The sequence below is a fragment of the Micromys minutus genome (assembly GCF_963924665.1).
Source record: "Micromys minutus genome assembly, chromosome: 3".
NCBI classification, from domain to species: domain Eukaryota; kingdom Metazoa; phylum Chordata; class Mammalia; order Rodentia; family Muridae; genus Micromys; species Micromys minutus.
Genome location: NC_137972.1, coordinates 30276531 through 30282933, shown reverse-complemented (window position 1 = coordinate 30282933; position 6403 = coordinate 30276531). Strand labels below are relative to the sequence as shown.

The following is a 6403-nucleotide window of genomic DNA, read 5'->3' as shown; positions in this document are numbered from 1 at the left end:
GAGGCTGGGGTTTCGGTCTGTGTTTCCCACTGGATGGTGTCCTTAGGCCTGGCACACAGCATGTGCAGTCAAGATTCGCCTCCCAGCCTCCACAAGGTGTCAGAGGTAGAGCTGGGCTTCTAGTCTAGCCAGGAGGCCCCCTGCTGGCCAGGCTTGTCCCTTGGTCTTCTACACACCCGAGTTCACCCTGTTATCCTCCTTTTCTTCTAGAGACCCTCTGTCTGAGAATGGGGCTGGAAACAAAGCAGACAGCGATGGCCAGACCAGGCCTCCCGGGCTGCTGGAAACTCATATCCTTGCAATTCCCTCCAGGCCAGCAAGGAGAACGCAGGAAATCTGTAGGCTTCTAGGAGGGAGAACCTCTGGGTTTGTGAGAAGCCGGGACTCTCTGGGGCATGTCTATCTTGAAGACCAGCTGTTGAAATAAAAAGAGCGGCCAGCCTAGCCTGGCACATGCCTGGTATCCTAGCACTGAGGAGGCGAGGGCAAGAGCATGTGGGGCCAGGGTCATTCTTGGATACACAGCAAGTTCAAGACGGCCAAGAGCTACCTGTGACCCGACTCAGACAAACCAAACCAAACTGTGGTGTGGCAGAGCTGGTGAGGTGGCTCTGCGGTAAATATCTTACACTACAGTTGTACAGAACTGTACAGAGTTCAGACCCCAGTGCCCTCAGCAGGTGACTCACGATCACCCCTCACTCCAGCTCCCGGGAATCCAAAGCCGTTTTCTGACTTCTGCAGGTACCTGGAAGCATATGGCATACACGCAGAGACACATAGCGGGGAGAAAAGACACTACTAAGTTCTAGCAAACCCATGTCAGACATGGTGGGACCTCTGCTTGCTGCTAGGTGAGTGATGTGGTCTACCATTGTGGGTCTTTCTTTCTTTTAGGATTGACTTTTATGTGTGTGCTTTGTCTTCATGTGTGCATATGCATGAGTGTGCCTGGTGCTCACGCAGACCGGAAGTTCTGAGAGAGGGACTAGAGCTACTGTGGAGGAACAGTCAGGGCCCTCAGTGGTTGAACCATGGCTTCAGGCCCCCGTCTCAAAAAGTTTAGCAGTTTCTTTTTATAAAAGTCAACCAGGCAGAAGACATGGCTCAGATGATAAGGTTTCCCTACACAAGTGTGACATGGAGTTCAAAACTCAGGACTGATAGAAAGAGCCATACTCTGGGAGTGGTAGCACATGCCTGTGATGCCAATGATGGGGAAAGACAGGCAGAGGTGGTGAGTCCCTAGAGTTCACTGGCTAGCTAGCCTAGTTACATGGTGAGAGGTCCAGGCTAATGAGAGACTATCTCAAAGAAAAGCTGCCTGGGGAGGGGTTCTCCTCTGATAGCCACAAACATGTACAATCATTCACACACGTGCTAGTTCAGATTTAGACAGCTCAGCAACCTTAAAGCTGTGTGTGGGGGTGGCATGGGAAACCCAAGTCAACCCAACCTGGACCTGAATGCGACAGAGTAACTGAGAAAGGGGCCAGCAAGCAGACAAAGGAAGTGAGTCACACAATGGAAGGAAAAGGAAGCGACTGCTCGTAGACAGGGCAGCAGGGGCACCTTTCCAGCCAGGCACACTGTGGCCACTCCTTTCCAGCACTCTTGGTGACTCACGCCCAGGGAGACAAGTGACTGGTCAGAAGGCCTGCAATCACTCACTATTCTTGAATTCCAGGACTGTCCCAACCCATTGTCTCAGCTGGGCTGGGCCCTAGGGTGGCCTTAGAGGTGGCTCTCTGGTTGTCTGTGCAGCGCATTGAGCTGATTGGTAAAGACACCTGAGGTGTGCTGACTGGGGCTGGAGTCCTGAGCCTTAGTTTGCCTGTGTGAGGGGGAGAGGGGAGGAGGGAGTTAGGGAGGGTGTCTTGGTTTCCGGGCAGTAGAGTTTGTAGCCTTAGTGTTTCTTCTCTAATTGGGGGTGACCCTGACCCTGCATATCTGATCTTCCTGCCTCTACCTCTCAAGTGCTGGGATTACAGTGTGCTCATTAAGGGTGTAATTGCTGAAATGGGACTGGGTGTGTATTGCAGGGCCCACAGGATGAAGGAGCCCTATAGGAGTGGGTTGTGGTGGACATACTTAAAGATGGTGTGGAGAGGTAAGGGACTTGGTAGGCGAGGTCAAAGAGGGTTTTTGGGAGCCCAGACTTAAGGACGTGGCACTGATGAGAGTCAAGTCCACGGAGATAGGACTGGGCAGGCTGTGTGGGCAGTGACTTCCAGCTCTGCCCCGCCTGACTATGGAAAGCAGCTACCGACTCCCCCTAAAGCAAGAGTCATATGACTTTACTTTGTACAACAGTCCCCCGGGGGGGGGGGGGGTGTGACAGACTAAGCGCAAAAGGAAATCACCTGGGCCAGAGAGGCTTTTGTCCTGCTAAGTGATCCTTGGAACTGGTTTGTCTCAGAGGGTGCATTCCCAAACACAGCCTCAAGGTGGCGATGGAGACCAGGTTTGCCTTTTGTTTTCAGTACTTTCAAAGTTACTGGAACCTCCTTACATCAGGGCGGTCATAGTCTAACGTTCAGCCACTCCCACTCACCAGCAACGTGTAAGCCTCCCCCAAGCACCGCAGGCAAGTTGTACGGGTGATCTTGCTTGACCATTAGCAGTGGTTCTGCCCCAGTCAGGAGACTGCTATTTAGATGGTTCCTTTTTTGCTGTTGTCTTTAATTTTTTTTCCAGGTTTAATTCGACTTACTAAATTTTCTTGGGCTAATTTAAAATTTAATACTTCACATATGAATTTTAAGGGGAGGGCCTGGGGATTCAGCTCAGGGGTAGGGCAATGGCTTAGCATGAACCAAGACCCTGGAGACAGCTACTCTCAATTTGGGATTTTAGGAAGGAGCCTTTGACCATGAAAGACCTGGTGTTCCACTTGCTTCACATTAGTTTCTCTGCACCCTGACACCCAGCACTTGGGAGGTGGAGGCAGGAGGATCTCTGAGTATGGACCAGTTGGGGCTACAGAGTGAAACCCTGCTTCAAAGTTGATAAGTAAGTCAATATTGGTTTTGAAGCCCTAGAACTGTTTGTACATGCATGCATATGTCCGTGTGTGTGTGCATGAGGTGTGTGTGTGTGTGTGTGTGTGTGTGTGTGTAGAGGCTCAGTGCAGGCTTCTGGCTTGCAGTGGCCAAGCCTCTTTGCATTCCTCACCCCCATGTACCCCTCCCCATGCTCTGCACCTTAGCCCAGGGAGGCAGGCTGCTGGGCCAGTGCTTTGTGACCACCATTCTCACAGCTGGGGGTCGTATTTTTGGTTTTTGGTTTTTGTTTTTGTTTTTTGGTGGTAGTGGGGACAACTTTTGCTGAACCTGGAGCTCCATGGCTGGGCTAGACTAGACGGACTGGCCAGGGAGCTCCAGGGAGCCTCCTCTGTCTCTACCTCCCCCTCCCTGGAATTACAGGTGGGCAAAAAGAGCCCAGCTTTCAGTGCCGCAGAGTGCTGACCTCAGGACAGGAGCCCGGTTGTAAGGAGCCAAAGCTTTGTGTGGGAGGGAGAAGGAAGAAGCTTCTCACTAGGTGAGAGGGAGCAGCTCAGTGGAGGTTGCAGAGTGACGACGGGGCGGAGAAATGATGGGATGCTTTGTGGTTCGCAGTTTAGTTTTTGACCCCGTTTAGGAGTGGATGTAAGAGGCTGAAGATTGAGGCCCCACACATGCTAGGCAAGCACTTGAGCACTGAGCTTGTGTGTATAGTGGCCATGGAGGCCAGAAGAGGTTTTACAATCCCCTGATGCTGGAGTCATGGGTTCTGGGACCTGAACTCAGGCTCTCTGAAACAACAGTACAAGCTCTTAAGGAACAAACCATGTCTCCAGACCTTATTTTTATTTTTAATTATAAATATATGGAGGGGAGGTGGATATGTGCACGAGAACAGGTCAGGCACAGAGGCCATAAGCGTTCACTCCTCTGAGGCCAGAGTCAGAAGGGAGCCAGCCTTGTGCCAGGAACCAAACTCTGGTCCTCTGTAAGAGGTGCACAGAGCTCTTAACTGCTGAGGCAGCCAAGCATCTCTCCACCCCCTCAACTGTTTTTAAATCTCATTTATATATCTATTTATTTAGAGTCAGGATTTCCTGTGTAGCCCTGGAAGTCCTGGAAGTCACTTTGTAGACCAGGCTAGCTTCACTAGCCTCAAACTCAGAAATCTGCCTGCATCCGCATCTCAAGTGCTTGGATTAAAGGCATACCACCAAGCCTATCTCAGGCCCCTCAGTTCTGACAGAAGAAAAAGAAAGAAGGAAAGAGACAGAGGGGCAGAGTATGGAAGGAAGGACTGAGGGAGGAAGAGAGGGAGAGAGAAGAGCCACCCAGAGAGAATGGCATATGTCTGTAACCCCAGGGCTAAGGGACCAACTCTGGAGGTTTGCAGGGTTGAGGACAGCTTGGGCTATGTAGTAAGACCCTTTATAAGAACATAAACAAAAATCCCAATTTCATCTGACATAATCCAGTTTATCTAGAATGTTCTTTCATTTCGGGAAGATTTAGGTCAGGAGTGACAGAGCCTACTAAGAGGTGCAGCAAGTCACAAGTGACAGTAGCTGCCTCCCCTCGTGGAAGGCTAAATCCCATAGTCACAAGATGTCTACTCCAGCACTCGATAAGAAGTTTCTTAGAAAACCTTGTGATCAGGTACCGATGTCACTCACTGACACTCCAGAATGTGTCCTCTCTGTCATTGTCCCCACAAAGGACCAAGTAATCAAGATGTGGGCTTTCCCTGAGCAACCTTGGCTCGTGAGTTACCCCCCCCCCAAAATCTGTATATACCAGTCTTGCACAGATTGCTCTATAGCTGTTGGGTCTAAGGACACCAACTGCTGATATCATACCTGTCCCTGCTTCTCAGACCTACAGTCCCAGACTAGAACTCAAAGGGTCCAAACTCATTCAGATACTGCCTCAGACAACCTCAGACATGGTCCAGCACAACCCAGCATAGGATACTGTGAAGTCTTTTCTCACGGTTATAGGCCTTTCTTGTTTAAAAAAATGTGTGTATGTGTGTACTGGCTGTTCTTGTGTGTCAACTTGACACAAGCTGGAGTTATCACAGAGATAGGAGCCTCAGCTGAGGAAATGCCTCCATGAGAGCCAGCTGTAAGGCATTTTCTCAACTAGTGATCAAGGGTGGAGGGCCCAGCCCATTGTGGGTGGAGCCATCCCTGGGCTGGTAGACCTGGGTTCTATAAGAAAGCAGGCTGAGCAAGTCAGGGGAAGCAAGCCAGAAAGTAGCATCCATCCATGACCTCTGCATCCTGCTACCTGACTTGCTAGAGGTCCAGTCCTGACTTCCTTTGGTGATGAACAGCAATATGGAAGTGTACGCTGGTTAATCCCTTTCCTCTCCAACTTGCTTCTTGGTCATGATGTTTTGTGCAGGAATAGAAACCCTGACTACCTGGGTGGCACTGGCCCGGCCCTATTTCCTGAGCTGCACTGTAGACCTTTCCCTTTCTCTTCCAGACCCAGGGTTACCATGTAGATATGGCCAAGTCCAAGAACCACACCACACACAACCAGTCCTGCAAATGACACAGAAATGGCATCAAGAAAACCCCATCACAAAGATACGAATCTCTTAAGGGGGTTGATCCTAAGTTCCTGAGGAACATGCGTTTTGCCAAGAAGCACAAGAAAGGCCTGAAGAAGATGCAGGCCAACAATGCAGAGGCAGTGAGCACACGTGCAGAGGTCCTCAGTGCCCTTGTGAAGCCTGAGGTCATCAAGCCTAAGGTGCCAAAGGGCCCCAGCCGCAAACTCAGCCGTCTGGCTTTCATTGCTCACCGCAAGCTTGGGAAGAGGATTCGAAGCTACATGGCCAAGGGTCTCAGGCTCTGCCACCCAAAGCCCAAGGTTCAAACCAAGGCAGAGGTCAAAGCTCCAGCTAAGGCTCAGGCTTCGGCTCCAGCTCAGGCTCCGGCTCCAGCTCAGGCTCCCAAAGGTGCCCAGGCCCCTGTGAAGGCCCCATAGAGAAGGCTCCTGCCAATGTGCAGACAGACGGACTGTCGTGACACACCCACCTACACACTATTGCAGATGACCAGTGTCCTCTGCTGTTTTTACAAATAAACTTGAAGATCAAAAAGAAAAAAAAAAAAAAAAAACAAAACTCTGACTGTGACAGTGTGTATACACGTGTGCCTGTGTGTGTATTTGCTCATTTGTGTGCAAAGTATACAAGTGAAGGTTAGAGAACAACTTTTAGAAGTTGGGCACTCTCTCTTCCTACAGTGGGTTGTCAGGCTTGTGTGGGAAGCACTGGCTGAGCCATCTCATCTGTGTTCTTTATAAAGCCAGGGGTGGGAGCAGATGCCTATAATTGGAGCAGTCAAGAGGCAATTTTCTGTGTGTGCTTGTATTTGCTTATACCTTCT

The 6403-nt window shown here is 50.5% G+C and overlaps 1 pseudogene across 1 annotated transcript; it reads left to right on the top strand.

The window, feature by feature from the left end:
- Positions 1-5513: 5513 nt before the first annotated feature.
- Positions 5514-5999, top strand: LOC308419257 (large ribosomal subunit protein eL29-like; annotated as a pseudogene). Its single transcript has one exon. The product of its transcript is annotated as a large ribosomal subunit protein eL29-like (transcript).
- The last annotated feature ends 404 nt before the right edge of the window (positions 6000-6403 follow it).